This window comes from Ranitomeya imitator, chromosome 10, assembly GCF_032444005.1.
Source record: "Ranitomeya imitator isolate aRanImi1 chromosome 10, aRanImi1.pri, whole genome shotgun sequence".
Lineage (NCBI taxonomy): Eukaryota > Metazoa > Chordata > Amphibia > Anura > Dendrobatidae > Ranitomeya > Ranitomeya imitator.
Window position 1 is genome coordinate 20,344,739 of NC_091291.1, and position 12,841 is coordinate 20,357,579.

At 43.5% G+C, this 12,841-nt stretch overlaps 1 pseudogene; it reads left to right on the forward strand.

Annotated features, from left to right (window-relative positions):
• The first annotated feature begins 5,178 nt into the window (after positions 1-5,178).
• Positions 5,179-6,237, forward strand: LOC138652167 (chemerin-like receptor 1; annotated as a pseudogene).
• Positions 6,238-12,841: the final 6,604 nt, after the last annotated feature.

The following is a 12,841-nucleotide window of genomic DNA, read 5'->3' on the forward strand; positions in this document are numbered from 1 at the left end:
TCGATGACGTCGCGGCTTGTGATTGGTCGCGTGACGCCCATGTGACCGCTCACGCGACCAATCACAAGCCGCAACGTCATCGAAAGGTCCTTCAGGCGCTCATTCTTAGGAAGGAAGGCTTCCGGTTACAACCAGGGCGCGTCCGAGGGTGAGTATAGCAATATTTTTTATTTTTATTCTTTATTTTACACATTAATATGGATCGCAGGGCCTGAAGGAGAGTTTCCTCTCCTTCAGACCCTGGGAACCATTAGAAACCCAATGCACTGCATTGGGTTTCGTGTTTCGGCCGACCCCGACTTTTCTATAGGATCGGCCGATTTCACTCGACCCAACTTTTGAAAAAGTCGGGTTTCGTGAAACCCGACCCGATTCTATAAAAACAAAAGTCGCTCAACCCTAGTATCAACCAAATACCCTGTTTTTTCCATCTTTTTACTAGCACTTGCTGTCCACTGTGATTTTTTTTGCAACAGAGTCTTTTTGGTTTTACTGTGCTTTTTTGTGTTTTCAAGTCTGTTGGTGGTGTGAACATGTCTCTACGGACTTGTTCACTGTGCGCGCAGCTCATGTGTTCTGGTTTCATATATATATATATATATATATATATAGCATTAAGTTCTGATCATTACCAAGTATAAGGTGTCCTACTTCCCCCTTTTGTTCTCTTGTATTGTGAATGACTATGTTTGTTCTATTGTAAGCTTTGTGTAAAGAAGAATTTTATCTTTTCATATTGAAAGATGATAACCCAAGAGGCCACTGTTAATAATACAATATTACTATTTTTTAAATTATTAATTATACCAATGCAGGTCTTAATTAGATGCACCTGGCTAGATTTAATTAAGAACCAGGAAATGATTTCACCCTGTGTCAGTCTGCTGGGTGTTGTGCAGAGTGGAGTGTGCTAATGCTGGTGAGTGACCAGCCAAAATGTGAGCCGTAGCTGGGAGAGAGACAAGCCAGGGTCTCTCTCTCTGAATGGAGACTGCACGGGTCAGCTAGGAAAGCTGAGCAGTCTGTGTGTTGAAGCTGCAGAGTAACGTGTGGAATCTGTAGCCTTTTCCGTGTGAATTGCGCCCAAAGTTGAACATTTCTATTTGGAGCTGGAACTCAAGTTGAAAGTGATACCAAGACTGGCAGGACCTTATCTCTTCTGTGCATAAGTTTGCTCCAGGAGAAGGGAGTGTAATCTGTTTGGGCGACCGGCACTGACATACAGTGGGGCAAAAAAGTATTTAGTCAGTCAGCAATAGTGCAAGTTCCATCACTTAAAAAGATGAGAGGCGTCTGTAATTTACATCATAGGTAGACCTCAACTATGGGAGACAAACTGAGAAAAAAAAATCCAGAAAATCACATTGTCTGTTTTTTTAACATTTTATTTGCATATTATGGTGGAAAATAAGTATTTGGTCAGAAACAAAATTTCATCTCAATACTTTGTAATATATCCTTTGTTGGCAATGACAGAGGTCAAACGTTTTCTGTAAGTCTTCACAAGGTTGCCGCACACTGTTGTTGGTATGTTGGCCCATTCCTCCATGCAGATCTCCTCTAGAGCAGTGATGTTTTTGGCTTTTCGCTTGGCAACACGGACTTTCAACTCCCTCCAAAGGTTTTCTACAGGGTTGAGATCTGGAGACTGGCTAGGCCACTCCAGGACCTTGAAATGCTTCTTACGAAGCCACTCCTTCATTGCCCTGGCGGTGTGCTTTGGATCATTGTCATGTTGAAAGACCCAGCCATGTTTCATCTTCAATGCCCTTGCTGATGGAAGGAGGTTTGCACTCAAAATCTCACGATACATGGCCCCATTTATTCTTTCATGTACCCGGATCAGTCGTCCTGGCCCCTTTGCAGAGAAACAGCCCCAAAGCATGATGTTTCCACCACCATGCTTTACAGTAGGTATGGTGTTTGATGGATGAAACTCAGTATTCTTTTCCCTCCAAACACGACAAGTTGTGTTTCTACCAAACAGTTCCAGTTTGGTTTCATCAGACCATAGGACATTCTCCCAAAACTCCTCTGGATCATCCAAATGCTCTCTAGCAAACTTCAGACGGGCCCGGACATGTACTGGCTTAAGCAGTGGGACACGTCTGGCACTGCAGGATCTGAGTCCATGGTGGCGTAGTGTGTTACTTATGGTAGGCCTTGTTACATTGGTCCCAGCTCTCTGCAGTTCATTCACTAGGTCCCCCCGCGTGGTTCTGGGATTTTTGCTCACCGTTCTTGTGATCATTCTGACCCCACGGGGAGGGATTTTGCGTGGAGCCCCAGATCGAGGGAGATTATCAGTGGTCTTGTATGTCTTCCATTTTCTAATTATTGCTCTCACTGTTGATTTCTTCACTCCAAGCTGGTTGGCTATTGCAGATTCAGTCTTCCCAGCCTGGTGCAGGGCTACAATTTTGTTTCTGGTGTCCTTTGACAGCTCTTTGGTCTTCACCATAGTGGAGTTTGGAGTCAGACAAGTTTAAACAGGTGCCATTACTACAGGTAATGAGTGGAGGAAAGAGGAGCCTCTTAAAGAAGAAGTTACAGGTCTGTGAGAGCCAGAAATCTTGATTGTTTGTTTCTGACCAAATACTTATTTTCCACCATAATATGCAAAAAAAATGTTAAAAAAAACAGACAATGTGATTTTCTGGATTTTTTTTTCTCAGTTTGTCTCCCATAGTTGAGGTCTACCTATGATGTAAATTACAGACGCCTCTCATCTTTTTAAGTGGTGGAACTTGCACTATTGCTGACTGACTAAATACTTTTTTGCCCCACTGTATATGTGCTACTGAATGAACTGTTTATTTGCTGTTATACATTTATGCCCATAAGAGGCTGCTTTGGTAATGAATCCCTTGGAGTTTTATGAAAGCAATAAAACTTTCATTCTAAATGATGCATTTATTTTTGGATGACAGTGTGAAAAGATTTTCATATTCTCCACCTTTATATATTTGAGCTCCAATGATTACAAAATATAAGGAGTTTATCTTCCCCCTTTTGTTCTCCTGTCCTGTACACATCTATGATTGTTGTGTCATAAATGTCGTTGAAAGCAGAATTTTATCTTTTTACATTGGAATTTTAGTAATAAGCCACATTTTTGCATTCAGACAGCTTAATTGAGCTTAACGGTGTCTGCTGTTCTTGTGATGCTAATGTACAACAAATAACAATGACAATTTATTACAAAAGGAAAAAAAGGAGGCTTAGCCTCAGGCAGCTCACCGACAACCACAGGTGCGCGGAACTTCCAGGACATGGTGCGCCGGCGCATGCGCACTAATGCTTTTTGGCTTTGCCCGCAGTTGGTCAAAGCATACTGTGCATGCGCAAGGTATACCCATATAGAGCAGTCCTAACCAATCTATATTATCCCTATCTGATGTATTTAAAAACCTGATCATCTGTATAGTACCTGTATAAGCAGGGTTCAGAGAAGGAATATCCATGTGGACATGCTGAGTGATAGGGATTATATACATTAGTTAGGACTGCTCTATATGGGTATACCTTGACGATTGGTGGAGCAGCTTAGTATACATTTTTTTGCAAAAAAAGTATCAACTAAAGACCCTGTTTTTTCTCCATCTTTTGACTAGCACTTGCTTATTACTATTATTTTTGGCCTCATTGTGCACTTTTGTGTCTTCAACATACTCAATGTAGTAGATTTTGATAAGGTGTGTACTCATTTTCGATTCAACCAATTGAAGTACAACTGAAGATTTTGTAATGAAAGTTGTATTATTAACCTTACTTTCATGTTATGGATTAAAAAATGTTCTATGAAACTCTTGTCGAAATTGTGGAGATGGTTCTTACGATGAGTGAGATATCGGTTCAAATTATACTTTTCAAAAGGGGTGTACTCATTTATACTGAGCTCTGTACGTAGCTGAAATGCACGAGAAATATCCCCAAAACAAATGCTGATGATGTTTTCACCATTTTGCTGCAGTACATTTTTGTTTTTTTCATTTTCTAGTAAAGTATATGACAAAATGAAATGTGTCTTTCAAAATTCCATGTACAATCCATGGCTTTTGAAAAAAATGTAGGAAAAAAAACCAAAAGGGCAAAAATAAAAATTCACTGAGGTCGGAAGGGGTTAATTTACATGCAGCTCCAAAAAAAACCTCTGAAAAATAATCTACAACTCATTTTGCAAAAAAAACAGCCATGTAGATGTAAAAAAAAGAGTTATGGTGGATAAAAAATGCATCGAACAATCAACGCCACGGTTGACTCAGTCCTCAAAGGGTTAAGGCACAAGAGGATTTCAGACTGGTAAGAAACTTTCTCTGCCTCCTTTATCTGGTGAAATAGCTGATTTCACAATTTATTTTTTATATATTTGACACCTAACTGGAGATGATTTTCATTTTGTAATGAACCAGAAAAGTGAAATTAAGAAGCCGATTCTGGAGAAAAGCAAGTAAGTAGCCGATGTAGATGTCATGTAACCACCGGAGGACGTGTAGTGGCGCTGTCGGTGAGAAGACCCGGAGCTGTTATAACCTCATCAGATAAATCTGTTTTTTTCCCCTCTTATAAGCCACTTCTCCACTCATCTGCCTCTTGACCTAATTTTTTGCTTAGAGAAACTGCTAAAATCAGACTTGAGCTTACTGAGAGATCAGATTACAGCCGCCAATTGAAGATTTCCCTATGTTTCTGCTGATTATGAAGACATGCTTCATCAAAGACAGGGGAGTAGGAATAACTCATGTCTCACAAAAGTTTATTTTGAAAGGCAGGTATCGTCTAATAAAAAAGTAAATCCTTCCTATTAGAGGGATAGCGACAAAGATCAGCTGTTGGCCGGGAGCCCTGCTTTTATGGTTCCTTTTTTGATTCGTCAGCCTGGCTTCAGTGTTGGGGCACGGCGCACACACAAAGTCGCGACAAGCCAGCTAATCGAAACTGTAAATGTGTTATTTATTTTCTTTAGACAATGTTGTGAATGGTTGGCATGAAAAGTTTTGCTCATTCTTTGGTTTTTCTAGATGCTCTCTAGAGACGGTAAAGCCAATGATAAAATACCAAAGCCTCTATATTAAGACCATTGGAGATATAGTAGTTTTCAATTATTTTTAATACTCTCTTTACATTTAAATTTGCAGATTTGTTTGACGAACTGTCCAACTATCCAAACATAAAGTCATGGAGAACAGCACAACAGCGGCGTATCCAACCTCCGGTATTCCACTCCTGATGGGCACTTCTAATCCCACCGATTATTATTATTATGACATAAGTGATGAAGAGCATGCAATATCTTCTATAAATTACTTAGTTTTGGTGATGTACTCTTTGACGCTTCTATTGGGAACTCTCGGAAACGGCCTGGTTATCTGGATCGCAATCTTCAGGATGAAGAAGACAGTCAACGTCATTTGGTTCCTTAACTTATCAATTGTTGACTTATTCTTCGTATTATTCCTCCCCTTGCGCATCATCTACATGGCTAATGGTTTCAACTGGCTCTTCGGAAACTTCATGTGTAAGTTTAGCAGCATGGTGGCTTTCATCAATCTATATGTAAGCGTCTTCCTGCTCACCGCCATCAGTATGGACCGTTGTGCCTCTGTCATCTTCCCAGTATGGTGTCGGAACTACCGAACTCCGAGACTGGCTTTAACCTTTGTCATAGCTATCTGGATAATGGCTATTTTGTTAAGCTTACCCCATTTTATTTTTCGAGATACCATCAAGCAAAATGATCATATCGTTTGTTATAACAACTTTGAACTTGATGAGTCCTCAGAAGATGGTATTTACCGCCAAAAAATGACGGTGATGATAAGATTAATTGTGGGATTTTGCATTCCTTTCACCATCATTGTCACATGATACTCTGTGATTGCCATACATATCCGAAAAAAACACTTAGCCACCTCTTCGAAGCCCTTCAAAGTCATAATCGCCGTGATAATTGCCTTCTTCATATGTTGGGCTCCTTATCATATTTTCTCCATCTTGGAATTTCATTCATATTATCACGAAAATTATTATTTAAATAATAGAATTCGCTTTGGGATTCCTATCGTCACCAGCCTGCCGGCCTTCATGAACAGCTGCGTCAATCCTTTTCTCTACGTATTTATTGGTCGGGATTTTAGAGATAAATTCTGTGGCTCTTTCCAGTCCATTTTGGAAAAAGCTTTTTCTTAAAACTCTAAATGTCCTGAAGACCAAGTCCAAGGACCATCTAATCCTTAAAGAGTTTGCACAACTTTTCAAACCATAGTGATAGAAGCCGGGTGTTCCAATGGTTGGGTTTCTTTTAGAGATTTACCTTTACTTTTTATTTTAATTCAATTATTTGTTGAAAAGACATTTGTGGAACCAGTATTGAAACCATCATGGACATCAAAAGAAAGCAATGATTACATTGGTACAATCTTAGCTATTAATATGAACAACAAATTAGTTTATAACCAGAATGACGGTGAAAATTTAGAAGATTGCTTGCAACAAAAAATAAAATCAATATAAGGATGATCTGGAGATTGACCTGTTTGTTCTGTTCTTTATTGGAATTTAAGCGGATTATTGCCCCAAAGAAAAGCGATGGCAAAAAAACATATTTCAGCAATGTAGAATACATCACATCTGCCCAGCTGCAAGGCTCCTCCAGCCTACAAGTTTTGACCGACCATCTGGACCTACGTTGTGTTTTCTTTTTTTTTGTTTTTTTACTTTACTTTTTCCCGAGAGCCATCACTTTTAGATACTTTCTGTTGATAATATCGTATAACAGATCTTTGTTTCTCGGGGACTCGTTTTACTTTTAAACTCTACCATTTAACTCTTTAAATTCCTGTAACATACAGGAAAGTATGAAGCAACTTCAAGAGACAGGCCGGTTTCATGCTTGACGTGATGGATGTCAGCTATTGCATTTTTTGCCTGTTACTGTTGTGGCACCCCTAGGGGTATTTGCCACAAAAATAGTTACTGACAGTAAGTACAAATATTAAAATAGCAAGACTGCACTACCACCTCCGGCCAGAAGGGGGAGCTCCAGAGACTCCCCTTGATCCATTCTGGTCTGAGAGAAGAAATGGCAGTTGGGCTAAGGAGCTGATAGTGAGAGGTCATACAGTTGAATCTCTAACAGCCCTGTGACTGTTACCAGGCCTAAATCACCGGCCTGAGGAGAAGAGGGACAGAGAAAAAGGACATTGTGAGAACCGGGTAGCATTAATCACTACCCAGAACAGGCGCAAAGACGGATACCGGATCCGTGGCTGTATTCATTATATATAATACAGCAACCGGAAAAACGTGAGGTGATATCAGCTTCACTAGGGCCAGACGCAGCAACAGACACAGAGTTCAGCGGTACTCCCAGAGGGGGTAAACCGATAAAAGGACTCGGGTTGCCTGTCGAACCAGGACCCGGAGGGGACAGATTGGGCCGGCAGCCAGTTCACATACAGCAGCAGGGCCACACAGAAATTGCGCACAATAAGAGGCGAAGACCCCGGCAGGGTCAAAGTAACTCAGAGTTCCCATACAGACTCCGGTGACAGGACTGGTTGTAAATCCTTTTATGTTAAAGTAAACTGGTTAAACGTTTCAGTGCCTCAGTCTTTCATTTGGACAATAGCCATCTATCCAGGATCGGGATCGTCACCGCTGGGAGAATCTGCTGCTGATCAAGTAAGTGCCTGTTCCCTCACGATACCCTTTACACTGTGCATTGCCTGAGGCCACAGCACTGGGTCAAGCCACCCGTGACATCCCCCTCAAGAGACAGACTCCATTGGTCCGGTGCTGGGTATCCCGGTCTCCTGGGCGTCACAATTGGCGTCACGAACAGGATCTAGCCAGCCCGTATACCGGGTATTGTGTGCCGTGATTGGAGCCCAAAACTGTGAAAACTGGGATGAAAAATCTTGAAAATTGACTTTATTAAAGAAAAATCCATTCCCCATTGAAAACTATTGAAAGTGACTTTTCCCCATTGGTTATAATGGAGTAAAGATGGCCGCCATCCCCTGAGGTAATCACTTCATAACCGTTAGGCACGAGACTGTTAATTGAGCTACGCCATCACCTGAGCCCCAGTCTAACTGAAAAACTTCAGAATCCGCCATTACAGAGCACGGTGGGTGGGAGCAGCAGGGGGCGTGTCATTGTGGGCGGCACCAAGCTGAGCGCTCTGACATCAGAGCAAGGGGAAAATCGATCCTGCTGCACAGCGGAACGAATCTACACTATCCCGACGGAAGCGGAGGACCGGAAGGGTCCGGATTAACTAAGGGGGCACAGTATGTCGCAGCACGGAGACGCCGCAGCGCCCGGCAACGCTAATGCAGCTAAAAGACAGAGTGTCAATAGAGAGTCCGGCAGCGCAGCGGTGCAAGGAGTGGCGCCCATCATGCCGGTGCTGATGCCATATACCCCGGGTGGCCCATGGCTTCTAATGTATGAAGGTGAGCCTAATACCCTTGGCGATTTCAGAGAAAAGATGCTGGCCCATTTTGACATGTTCCCTGTGGGTGAAGTTCAGCGTGTTAGTCTCCTGATGATGCAGTTAAGTGGCCATGCTAAGCGAGAAGTCACAGCATGGGCAGCTGATCTAAAAGGCACTGTTGAACGCATATTTGCTGGATTAAAAGCTACATTTGAAACCACGGCCAGCAGCAAAGCTAAAATACGATTCTTTAGTTGCAAACAAAAAGCTAATGAGGGCGTGAGAGACTTTGCCTTAAACCTGCAGGAAGCCCTTAAATCACTTACACTGGCTGAACCCATTTTTAACACCGGAGCGGATAAACTGCTAAGAGATCAATTTATTGAGGGACTCTACACCCCTTCTCACCGGGGGCATGTGAGCATGCTTGTTTTTAAGAACCCTGAATTGACATTTGCCCAATTAAAGGAGAGCGCTATACGTCTCCAGCTGGCAGAGGCACCTCGGGATCAGGATCCTGCACAACCCATGGCAGAGGCTCCTCAACAACAGGGAGTGCCAGTGACATCAGCTATGTCCGGGGCCATTGCTAAGCCCCTGGGGCCCAGTACTAATGAGGCTCTTCAACAAAAGCTTGACTCTTTAGCTGATGTTGTTGCTTCAATGGCTAAAACCATGCAGGAGATGAGAGGACACAAGATGGAGTTGGCAAACTGTAGAGAGGATGTTCCATGGATGAGACCCCGGAGATACCCGACATGGAGAGGACGACCCCGCGACCGCTACCAACCGGATGGACAGCCCATTTGCCGCCGTTGCCAGCAGCCGGGCCACTTTGCACGAGATTGTGATTTAAACGGGAATCCCCTGGGAATGCGGGCCGCTTCGCAGGAATGAACTTTCAAGGCCCAACACCCTGGCACGACAGGTACATCGGAGGACGACCCATTATCCCTATCGTGCTGGACGGAATTCCCCTCAACGCTTTGCTGGACACAGGTTCCCAGATTTCATCTATACCGTATATCCTTTATAAGAGGTACTGGGCTGATGCAGATATTGATAAAGGGCCCTCTGATGTTGAACTAGATATATGGGCCAGTAATGGTAAGTTGGTACCGAAACTAGGATTCAGGGAGATGACCATAAAGATTGGTAAAGTAGAACTGAAGAAACAGGGTATAATTGTTGTTGATGTTGACCGGCGGAACTGTGAACCAACTGTATTGATAGGAATGAATGTGTTAGAGAACTGCTTTTCCGAAGTTATTTCTGTCTTACAGCAAATTGCTGAAACTGCCCAATCCTGCCAGCAGAGAGTTCTCCGGAGGGAAATAAAAGTATTGATGTTAAGGCAACAGGTAGAAGTTGCAGGTGGAGAAATCGGCAGTGTGAGGGTAAGTGATCCAACATCTATTGTAATCCCACCAAAAACAGAAATGCTGGTATGGTGTAGAGCAGCCATTGGTACTAAGGGACGAGATTATCAAGCCTTAATAGAACCAGTGTACACCGACAGCAGGCCCACTATACTCACAGCACGAGGGGTAGTCGAGGTACACCGGGGACGAGTGCCGGTACGACTTTTGAACTGTGGAGAGGAAGAGGTCACTTTGCCAAGGTATGCTACAATGGCAAAGCTATATACTGTTGACAACAATGCCATCACAACCATTGAGCCCTTAGAACCAACCTGTCAGGTGGAAGGCAATGGCTCAGATTGAGAAATGGAGGATTGGTGCCAACAGCTACACGTGGGCATAAATTCAACACCTACCCATCAAAAACAAGGGGTGTATAGGCTAGTGACGGAATATGAACAAGTCTTCAGTAAACACCCATTGGACTTCGGACGGATAGAAGGGGTAGAACACACAATCCCCACAGGTGACCATCCCCCAATAAAAGAAAGATATAGACCCATACCGCCCGCTCACTATCAATGTGCAAAAGATATGCTGAGGGAAATGAAACAGGCCGGGGTAATAAGAGACAGCTGTAGCCCCTGGGCGGCCCCTCTAGTGATTGTCAAAAAAAAGGACGGAACCATGAGAATGTGCGTAGACTACCGGAAGATTAATAACATCACCCATAAAGACGCCTACCCCTTGCCTAGGATAGAAGAGTCCTTAACTGCTTTGAAATCTGCTAATTATTTTTCCACCTTAGACTTAACAAGCGGGTATTGGCAAGTCCCTGTGGCTGAGAGAGATAAGGAAAAGACGGCATTCACCACACCAATGGGTCTATGTGAATTTAATCGCATGCCGTTCGGACTCTGCAACGCATCCGGTACCTTCCAGCGGCTGATGGAATGCTGCCTCGGACACAAGAACTTCGAGACCGTCCTCCTGTACCTAGATGATGTGATCGTCTACTCAAAGACTTACGAACAACACTTAATAGACCTGGCAGAAGTGTTCGAAGCCTTATCCAGGTATGGCATGAAAGTCAAGCCATCCAAATGTCACCTTCTCAAGCCAAAGGTACAGTACCTGGGACACATCGTGAGTTCGGAGGGAGTAGCACCAGATCCCGAGAAAATAAGCGCCATAAGGGATTGGCCAAGACCTACCAGCGCAAAAGAAGTGAGACAATTCCTGGGATTGGTGGGTTACTATCGCAGATTTATAAAAGGATTTACCAAGTTGGCAGCACCCTTGCAAGACACCTTGGTAGGGCAGACGAAGAAACCTTCAAACCGAAACCCTCCTTTTCAGTGGAACGACGAAAGGGAAGACTCCTTTGAACAACTAAAGAAGGCACTAACTGGAGAAGAGGTTCTGGCATACCCAGATTACCATCAACCTTTCATCCTCTACACCGATGCCAGTAATGTGGGACTAGGAGCGGTGCTGTCACAAAAGCAAGAAGGTCGGGAGAAAGTCATCGCCTTTGCAAGTAGAAAGCTCCGGCCTATTGAAAGAAATTCAGAAAATTACAGCTCCTTCAAATTGGAACTACTGGCAGTAGTTTGGGCTGTGACGGAGCGTTTCAAACACTATCTGGCCGCTGCAGAATTTATTGTCTATACTGACAACAATCCGTTGACCCACCTGGACACAGCCAAATTAGGTGCGTTAAAACAGCGATGGATAGCCCGGTTATCTAATTACAACTTCATAATCAAGTATCGAGCAGGTCGCAAGAATGGAAATGCCAATGCCCTGTCCCGGATGCCACACTTGAGAGATGTAGAAGAGGAAACGGGGGAGCTTGAAGAAATTGAACTACCAGCCTTCCATCGTCCCAAGGCAAAACATCATCAGTCAAGTACCTATCAGAAACAACAAGAGGTGAATTTTAATCCGTTAGCACACCATAGATGGGCTGACACCCAAGACAGCAATCCGGCTGTGAAGTTGGTGAAGGAACTGTTGACTGAGCAAAGTGCATATCCCGATGAGGATGCCCCAGAAGAGACGCATCAACTCTGGAAAGAGAGAGGCAAAATGTTCCTGTATCAAGGGAAGCTCTGTAGAAGATACACCAATCCGAAAACACATGAATTGGTTTGGCAGATTATTGTGCCTAAACAAGATGTGAAGATGGTCCTCGAAGCTTACCATAATGGTGCTGGTCACTTCGGTTGGAAAAAGTTAGAAGTACTTCTAAGAGAAAGATTTTATTGGGTCGGGATGAGAAAATCAATCGAACAGTGGTGCAGAAATTGTGGCCCGTGCAACCTCAGAAGAAACGATCAAAAGAACCAAAGAGCACCACTGCAGCCCATAATCACCAAACAACCACTTGAACTTGTAGCCATAGACCACGTGAAGTTGACACCAAGCCAGTCCGGCTATGTCTATGCCTTGACCATCGTGGACCATTATTCACGCTTCTTGGTAGTAGTACCCGTAAAAGATCTGACAGCAAAAATAGCAGCCAAAGCGTTCCAAACATACTTTTGTAGACCCCATGGATATCCGGAACAGGTTCTCACCGACCAAGGTACAGCCTTTGAATCAGAGATCTTCAGAGAATACTGTAATATGTATGGTTGCAAAAAGATCCGGACGACGGCCTATCATCCACAAAAAAACGGCTTATGCGAGAAGATGAACCATATTGTAATAGAACTACTAAAGACTTTACCTGAGACAGAAAGGAATCAATGGCCAGAGAAATTGCCTGACTTGGTGGATCTGTATAATCATGTCCCGGTGAGCTCCACCAATTGCACCCCAGCTTACCTTATGCGTGCAAGACCCGGCCAATTACCAATCGATCTAGAAATGGGAATTCTGAAACCAGACGCAGAAGTTCAAGACTCCAATTGGGATATCATACGGCAAAAGCAGTATCGCCAAGTGCAAGAGAGTGTGGAAAGAAGCCTTCAGCAAACTAGAGAAAGACAAAAGCGAACTTTCAACCAGAATGCTCTAGCGACCCCATTAAGAC